Below are 7,338 nucleotides of genomic sequence, written 5' to 3'. Positions count from 1 at the left end.
GTAAATACCCGACATTAGTTAAATTTACCCACTTTACTGCGACTTCTAGTAGCAGGTTAGATAGATTTTACTTATCGGACTTCCTGAGCGATAGTATTCTTAACGTTGAAGTTATCCCAGCTTCCTTTACGGATCACTGTGCTGTGGCCATAACTCTCAATCTTGAATGGCAACCAGTCAAATTGTTTCGCCCTCCGTGGATGCTAAACGTCGCTCATCTAGCTGACCCTTCTTTCGATGACGTGATGCAAGTCGTGTGGGGGCATACTCTACGGTCCACTGGGAAATACTCCTCCACCCTTGACTGATGGGGCAACGGCCTTGCCACAGTGGATACACCGGTTCTCGTCAGATCACCGAAGTTAAGCGCTGTCGGGCGTGGCCGGCACTTGGATGGGTTACCGTCTGGGCCGCCATGTGCTGTTGCCATTTTTCGGGGTGCACTCAGCCTCGCCTCGTGATGCCCATTGAGGAGCTACTCGACCGAATAGTAGCGGCTCCGGTCAAGGAAAACCATTATAACGACCGGGAGAGCGGTGTGCTGACCACACGCCCCTACTATCTGCATCCTCAGCTGAGGATGACACGGCGGTCGGACGGTCCCATTGGGCCACTTGTGGCCTGAAGACGGAGTGCTTGACTGGTGGATATAGCTAGCGAAACCGAGGCTCACGCAGACTTTGATACGTTTCTGTGCTGCCAAAGCGCGAGACTTTCGGAGAACTTACGAATATTACTATTCCATCCTGCGTGAACTTTATGCTTCTTCGGATCAAGCCCTCTGCGAATTGCAGATGTTAGGCCGGTAAGGCAAAATTGTTAACTGTGAAGAGAATGGAAATGGAAGGTTTGAAAATCCGATCGAAGTCGCGATCATTGGTGATGGAAGAACTGACTTCCTTATATCATTTGCTTCGGTATCAGATCCGTCGCCGACGCACTTGTATTCATTCTCCCACGACAAAAGATGGATGTATCGTAATGGCGTAAGCTGATATAGTGCGTATCTTACACCAGTACTATGTAGAAATCTACGATATCGAGGAGTCCAGTAAAACCTTTTACGACCCACTTGTCAGCATCTTGTATACGACAATTACATCTGAACATAATGAAACGCTCTTAGCTGCCTTTCAGTCTGAGGAACTTTACAAAATTATAGTGGGATCGCCTTATCAAAAGTCCCCGGGTCTAGATGGACTTCCAAAGGAATTTTACGTGCGCCTTTGGCCGTTGTTGGGTGCTACCTTTACCTCCCTTCTGAATGAGGTGTTACAGGGTAGAGTAGTGCCGCCCTTGTTCAAAGTGGGAAAAATTGTTGTAATCCCGATACACACTGGACCGGCTGCCCCTGATCACTTTCGCCCACTAACTTTGTTAAACTTTGATTATGAGACTGTGGCGAGGGCAGTTAATAGTAGGACGTCGGCTTTGATGGATACGATTGTTACAAAACATCAAAGCTGCGTACCTGGTCGTACCATTCTTACCCCTATATTAAAGTTTCGTGATATGGTTTCGGTTGCTGCTGTAACGTCCGTCCCTTGTGCTCTTGCTTTTTTAGACTTCAGTAAGGCATTTGATCGTGTTAATCACGACTTTCTGATTCCGATTCTGGAGGCAGTTGGTTTCACTATTGACACGCGGCGAGTGCTCTCAAATCTGTTTACGGGTATTTCGGCTTCGGTGGTTGTTAATGGCCAACTAACGCCCCTAATAAGTATCCGTAGGGGAGTGTCTCAAGGAAGCCCGCTGACGGTGTCTGTTTGTGTTTTTCCTGGAGCCCCTACTCCGCATGCTAGCATCCCAGCTGACAGGTTGGACGCTTTCTGGCGGGATTATAGCTGTTCGTGCATATGCGGATGACGTGATTGTTCTACTTCGCAATTCTGCTGAGATACCTCGACTGAAGGCTGTCATCAATAGTTTTTGTCGGAGTTCAGGTGCAAAACTTAAGCTTCTTCCTTTGCGAGGTTTTGATGACGCGGTTGTTCCATGGGCTACTGCGCTGGATCTGTATACGTCTCTCGGTATCATCATTGATCGTTGTCCACTCAAAATGGTGGCGCTCAACTGGAAGTCTGCTACGGAAAAAATTCAGGGAGCTGTATTAGAGCATGAAAGGCGTCCTCTTACTCTGCTCCAGAAAGTCCGAATACTGGATACATATGTCTTATGCAAAGCTTATTACGCGGCCTAAGTTTATCCGCTTCCCGCGACGATAGCGAAGAAACTACAATTTTCTGGTCGTTTCTTATGGAAAAGACATATATTTCGCTTACGGTATGAGGTGATCACGAAGCCTCGCTCCTTTGGGGGGCTGGACCTGACTGATATATACAGGAAGTTGCAGATGCTATATGTACGTCATACTATTTTGACGATGACTCAAGAAACTCACACATTCACGTCTCATTTATTTTTCTTTGTCTGTCCCGCTAGTCTTGAACCCCCTATTGATATTGGTCGCATAAATTATAAGTTAAAACACATTCATGACTTCTATCTTGCGATGAGCTATTTATGGGCTGAAATCATATAGAGACCATTAAATTCCTACAGACTCGTGGGGAAGCAGTCCATTGCCCGAACCTCGTTGAAAGAGACTCGCCGCAAACAACCTGAACGAAAGTTTGGTTTAATATCAGTCTTCCGATTTTGCCGATGTGAGTAGCGTCCTCGTGGTACAAGGTCGTAAATAACTTGATTCCAACGAACGAGCGACTTTTCCGTATTGGGCTTAGTGAGACGGATTTATGTAGTCGTTGTACGTCTCCCGATACGATACGACATCGTTTTACTTGTGGAGGTCATAAGGCAAACTGGTGGTTGGATCAGGACACAATTGGCCTTCCTTACTCGGTCTTCTGAGACTGCCTGCACTACGGACATCATAGTGCGCCCAGATTCTTCTTTCTTTCCACAGTCAAAAACCCATACCGTTATGTGGTTGCTGGGACATTTCGTTCATTATTTTGTAGAAGGCGAGGGGGACGATCACATGAACGTCATGCAGTACATGATCACGGCCTATTGGACATGCTTGCGAATGCCTCGATACCGAGACCTCTTCGCCAACATGGTGAATCTTGTTTTTCATCGGTAAGGTGTTGGTTAATTTAATTCATTTTGATGATAAGTGTTTTTCTTTGTTATGTATGTTTCCCACCTGATTTGCTTCGGTTTGTTCTCTCCTTGTTTCCCTGTTCGTTTTGTTTTGTGTTTTGACTCAGCATCGCTCTATTGTCAAATGTGTATCGATGAAGTATAGATACACGGGCGCGTCTATGATCCTTAGCTTTTCCTAGTTTACTTGGAATTTTTCTTAGTTTGCTATTTGGAATGTAATCTTGTTTCGTTTTCCTACTCCTTTTAGATTCAATTATGAACTATAAAAAACACAAAATAAAAAATAAAGAATTAAAATTTACTAAAAAACCATATCAAAATAGTTATTGATACATATTTTATGAGCTTGGTGGTTGTTTGTTGGCTACGTTCTCGTTTTTTTTCTTTTATTTATTGTTCTATTCTCGTAATAAATTTTTTCTCCCTTTTGCAGCCTCTATTACATGATGATATGACTATGGTCTACTGAAGTGTCATGATAGTACCAAGTCTTTCTGATAATAAATAAAAAAGAAAAAAAATGGCTCAGTCGGATAGAGCGTCTGCCATGTAAGCAGCAGATCCCAGGTTCGAGTCCTGGTCGGGGCACACATTTTCATCTGTCCCTGTTGATATTAATCAACGCCTGTAAGCAGCTAATGGTCTGAATTTCGTTATAATTTCATAATAATTTTTGTGTTGTTCGTGGCGGAACAGGCTTGGAGTGGCTGAAGAAAGCTGTCAGTGGCCTGTGATCTGAGATGAGATAGAAGGTCGACTATACAAATAGTGGAGAAATTTAGTGACTCCATAAACAATGGCGAGCGCCTCTGTTTCCAGCTGCCTGCGATTACACTGCGCCTTGTTTAAAGTTTTGGAAGAAAAGGCTACAAGCCTGTCAGAGCTACCAATCCTGTGGAATAGCTTCGATCCAAGCCCATAGGATGACGCATCAAGTGCTAAAACTACTGGCTTGTCTTGGTCAAAGTGGACCATACAACGATCACTGAGAAGATCACCCTTAAGTTGCTGGAATGCGTCCTGAAAATCTTTGGACCGTAAGAAGCGAACACCTCTCCAGCGTAGGTGGTTCAACAGGGCAGCAGTTTGTACTGTATGAGGAATAAATTTGAAATAATACGTCGGTTAGCTCATTACTGCCTTTAACTCCTTAAAATGACGAGGCGCCGTCAAATCCCTGAGTGACAACAAGTGCGATTGCGCTGGATGGATGCCCTGTGAATTAATGATATGAAGAAATGAGCATTTCGCTTTATTACACTTGGTTCCCATGTCCGAAAGATCTTGGGACAAACAGTCAAAACTGGATAAATATTCCTCTGGTGTGCCAAAAGAAACTACAGTGTCATCTAAATGATTTACACACGAAGGGACCTTCGCTGTTAACTGATTCAGAAATCACTGTAAAACTGCGAGAGTTAATGCACTGCCGATTGGGAGGAGCTGGAACAGATATAGACTCAAGTGCGTGATAAGTACAAAGAACCGTTTGGAATGTCATTCAAGGGTAACTGCGAGTATGTCCCCGGGAAATTTATTTTGGAAAACAAGCATTCCTGTCACAATCTGTCGATCAGTTCATCAGGTGAAGAAGGGGAAAAGAGTCCATCTCTGTTTTGAGGGTTGATAGTGGTTTCAAAGTCTGCTCATAGCTGCAACCCACGCGATGGCTTTATGATAACTGTCGGGAGAGATGCCCACTGACTGGCTGAGATCTGTTCAGCAACACCACTGTCTTGCCATAGTTTCAATTCTTGAGCGACCTGATCACGAATGCGTTAGGGGACTGCACTATGAAACGGTGGTTGTGCATTATCTTTTAAAGTTACATGTGCTTCAAAATCTTCAGCGTTCCCCAGGCCTTCTCGAAATAAATTTCTGTATTGTCACATCACTCATTAATACAGTTGTGAGGAACAGTAGCATTGACTGGCAACACATTGTCCTGAATGTCCAGGTAAAACAAGTCAAGTGAGGTCAGATCAAAAAAGTTCGGACTGTTCCCAGAACACGGTACATGAAATAGTAAAGTTCTAGTAACATTAAGAAATGTTGCTGCCAGTCTGCACACTCCCGACACTGGGATATTGTGTCCATTGTGTGCTGGCAGAATGGCAGTAGGCTGCTGTAGCCATGAGCTGCCTAACAATTCATAAGTATTTCTGTTCAGCAAAGTCATGCAAGCACCTTTGTCTAATTGTAGTCTCACAGAATGCTCTGCCGCACGTAGATGTACATACAGTTTATTTCTCTGAAAGCAGATCACTTGTGAACGATTCTGTTTACTTTAAGGGTAAAACACTGATTGGGCCTCCCCCACCGGCTCAACTGATATGACATTTACTTCTTTTGAAGAACACTGAAGTAGAGTCTCACTGTCGCCTGCCACGGCTGTTTTGAAATCACGCTTGAATATGGCCCCGTTTGCCACAGGAAAAACATTTTGCCTCTCTGCGTGGGCACTGCTAACGGTCGTGCACTTCGGGAACGACTTCCAGATATTAGACTGCAAAGTTGCGAGGTGTCGGGGCTAGCAGTGTATTTAACACTAAATTCCTCTAGAATCTTCATATGGAAATGATGCTTTAAGCCCCCCCCCCCTTTTCTAAATCCGACTTTTGTTGTTGCACATGGATCAAGAAGAAAAATAATAAACATAACACATGAAACATTTACAATACGTCAACTTGGATACTCAAATAAATGCTGTGAAGGTGAAGTTGTCCATAAACTAGATGTGACATTTATGACCAAGTGGTATGTGGAGCCAATTCCTTGCAACTCAAATCTTACGAGAAACACCCAGCCAACCCAACATTAATTGCTGCTACTGTAGTGAGAACTCAGACAATGAACACCCAAGACAGAACCACATTAGAAAAGACGGGAACAGGCGCGCTATGCAGAGCTCTGATTGTCACACATCTAAATTCCCTAATCTGTGGGTGCTGCAGACATACATTACCAAGCTGTCTTCTTAACTGCAAGGACACGATCTGGCATACCGGAGGCGATGGCTGGTTGCTTCGACGTCCCGTTGTGGTGATGATAATGTCGCGAGTATAGCCCAAAACAAATTATCCTGGTCTGGTTGCTCCAGACTAAAGACTTCTAGCAACACAAATGCGCCTCTGAGGGAGACGAAGAAGGCTCGCTACACAATCACTGACGGTATAGTGATTGATTTTAACAAGCGAAGTCACACAGTAACTCCGACACAGTCAACTTTAGCCAAAACTGCTCAAGACGGGCAACGTAGGCCGCTTGTACGTAGAATGCTCAATTGCCAACTGTACTCGGAAAGTTATGTTGAAGTCGGAACTTCAGCAATTTCATCAAACAGTTACAATTAAACGAAACTATATTAGACAACCAACGGAAGGCAGGCTGTCCAGAGCAGCGAGAGCTCAGTCTTGTAACCTACTCTGACCGAAAAGCGAGAGCCGATTCTCTCAAGAGCACCCGTACAAGCCGAACACAGAACATTCCCGCCCCCACGACAGTGGCTGTGGTTAAAACGTGCCAATCAGCAACTCGAAAACCGGTGGAAAATTCCACTCTACTGCCGAAGCACAACTATTCCACCAATGGAGATACTTGGCGCCAATTTCTGCGCCCCTGAGCAAGCCAATCACAGTTATAATTTTGCATAAAACGCGGGAATTTGCCTGCCAAGCCTGCCTGGGAACACAAATCATTCCCATGCCTCGCTGGAAGTCCGTCAGAAAGTGTTTTCACTGTGTTTCTGCGAAGCAACGGAATCTCTAGCCCAGCCGCTCCGTCAGGCCCCTGTGGGCGTGTCGCCGCCGCACTTATGACAATGTGGCGTCTGGAAAGCATGCACTCGACTCCCTCACACCCGTCGGCTTAACCCTTTCAAGATCGGCAGACCCCGCCTGTCACCGGACCACCCGGGTGATGAGAGACGCTGCGTGGGAAGTCAACATGTGAAGCAGTACCAACTTATCACCACATGCAATTAGAGAGGAAAATATTCATATCTTCTGAGTTCTCAATACTAGCCTTGTAATGACAATACTCGGCCATACTTCCCCAAACCGAATTACTCAGAGTTAGATATAAATAAGAGAGGGGGCAAGTCACTGTGTGCATCTAAAGGCATACCACCTCTCAAAGTGGCAGGCGCCCGGCGTGACTGATTGTTTTTTAACAATGGGCTTTGCCTGCAGCTTGACCTCTGAGTAGAGA

General features: G+C 45.0%; 1 pseudogene; it reads left to right on the top strand.

The window, feature by feature from the left end:
• The first annotated feature begins 311 nt into the window (after positions 1-311).
• On the top strand, positions 312-429 carry LOC124557204 (annotated as a pseudogene).
• The last annotated feature ends 6,909 nt before the right edge of the window (positions 430-7,338 follow it).

This window comes from Schistocerca americana, chromosome X, assembly GCF_021461395.2.
Source record: "Schistocerca americana isolate TAMUIC-IGC-003095 chromosome X, iqSchAmer2.1, whole genome shotgun sequence".
NCBI lineage: Eukaryota > Metazoa > Arthropoda > Insecta > Orthoptera > Acrididae > Schistocerca > Schistocerca americana.
The sequence above is the reverse complement of the archived record's forward strand: the minus strand, read 5'-3'. Positions and strand labels throughout refer to the sequence as shown.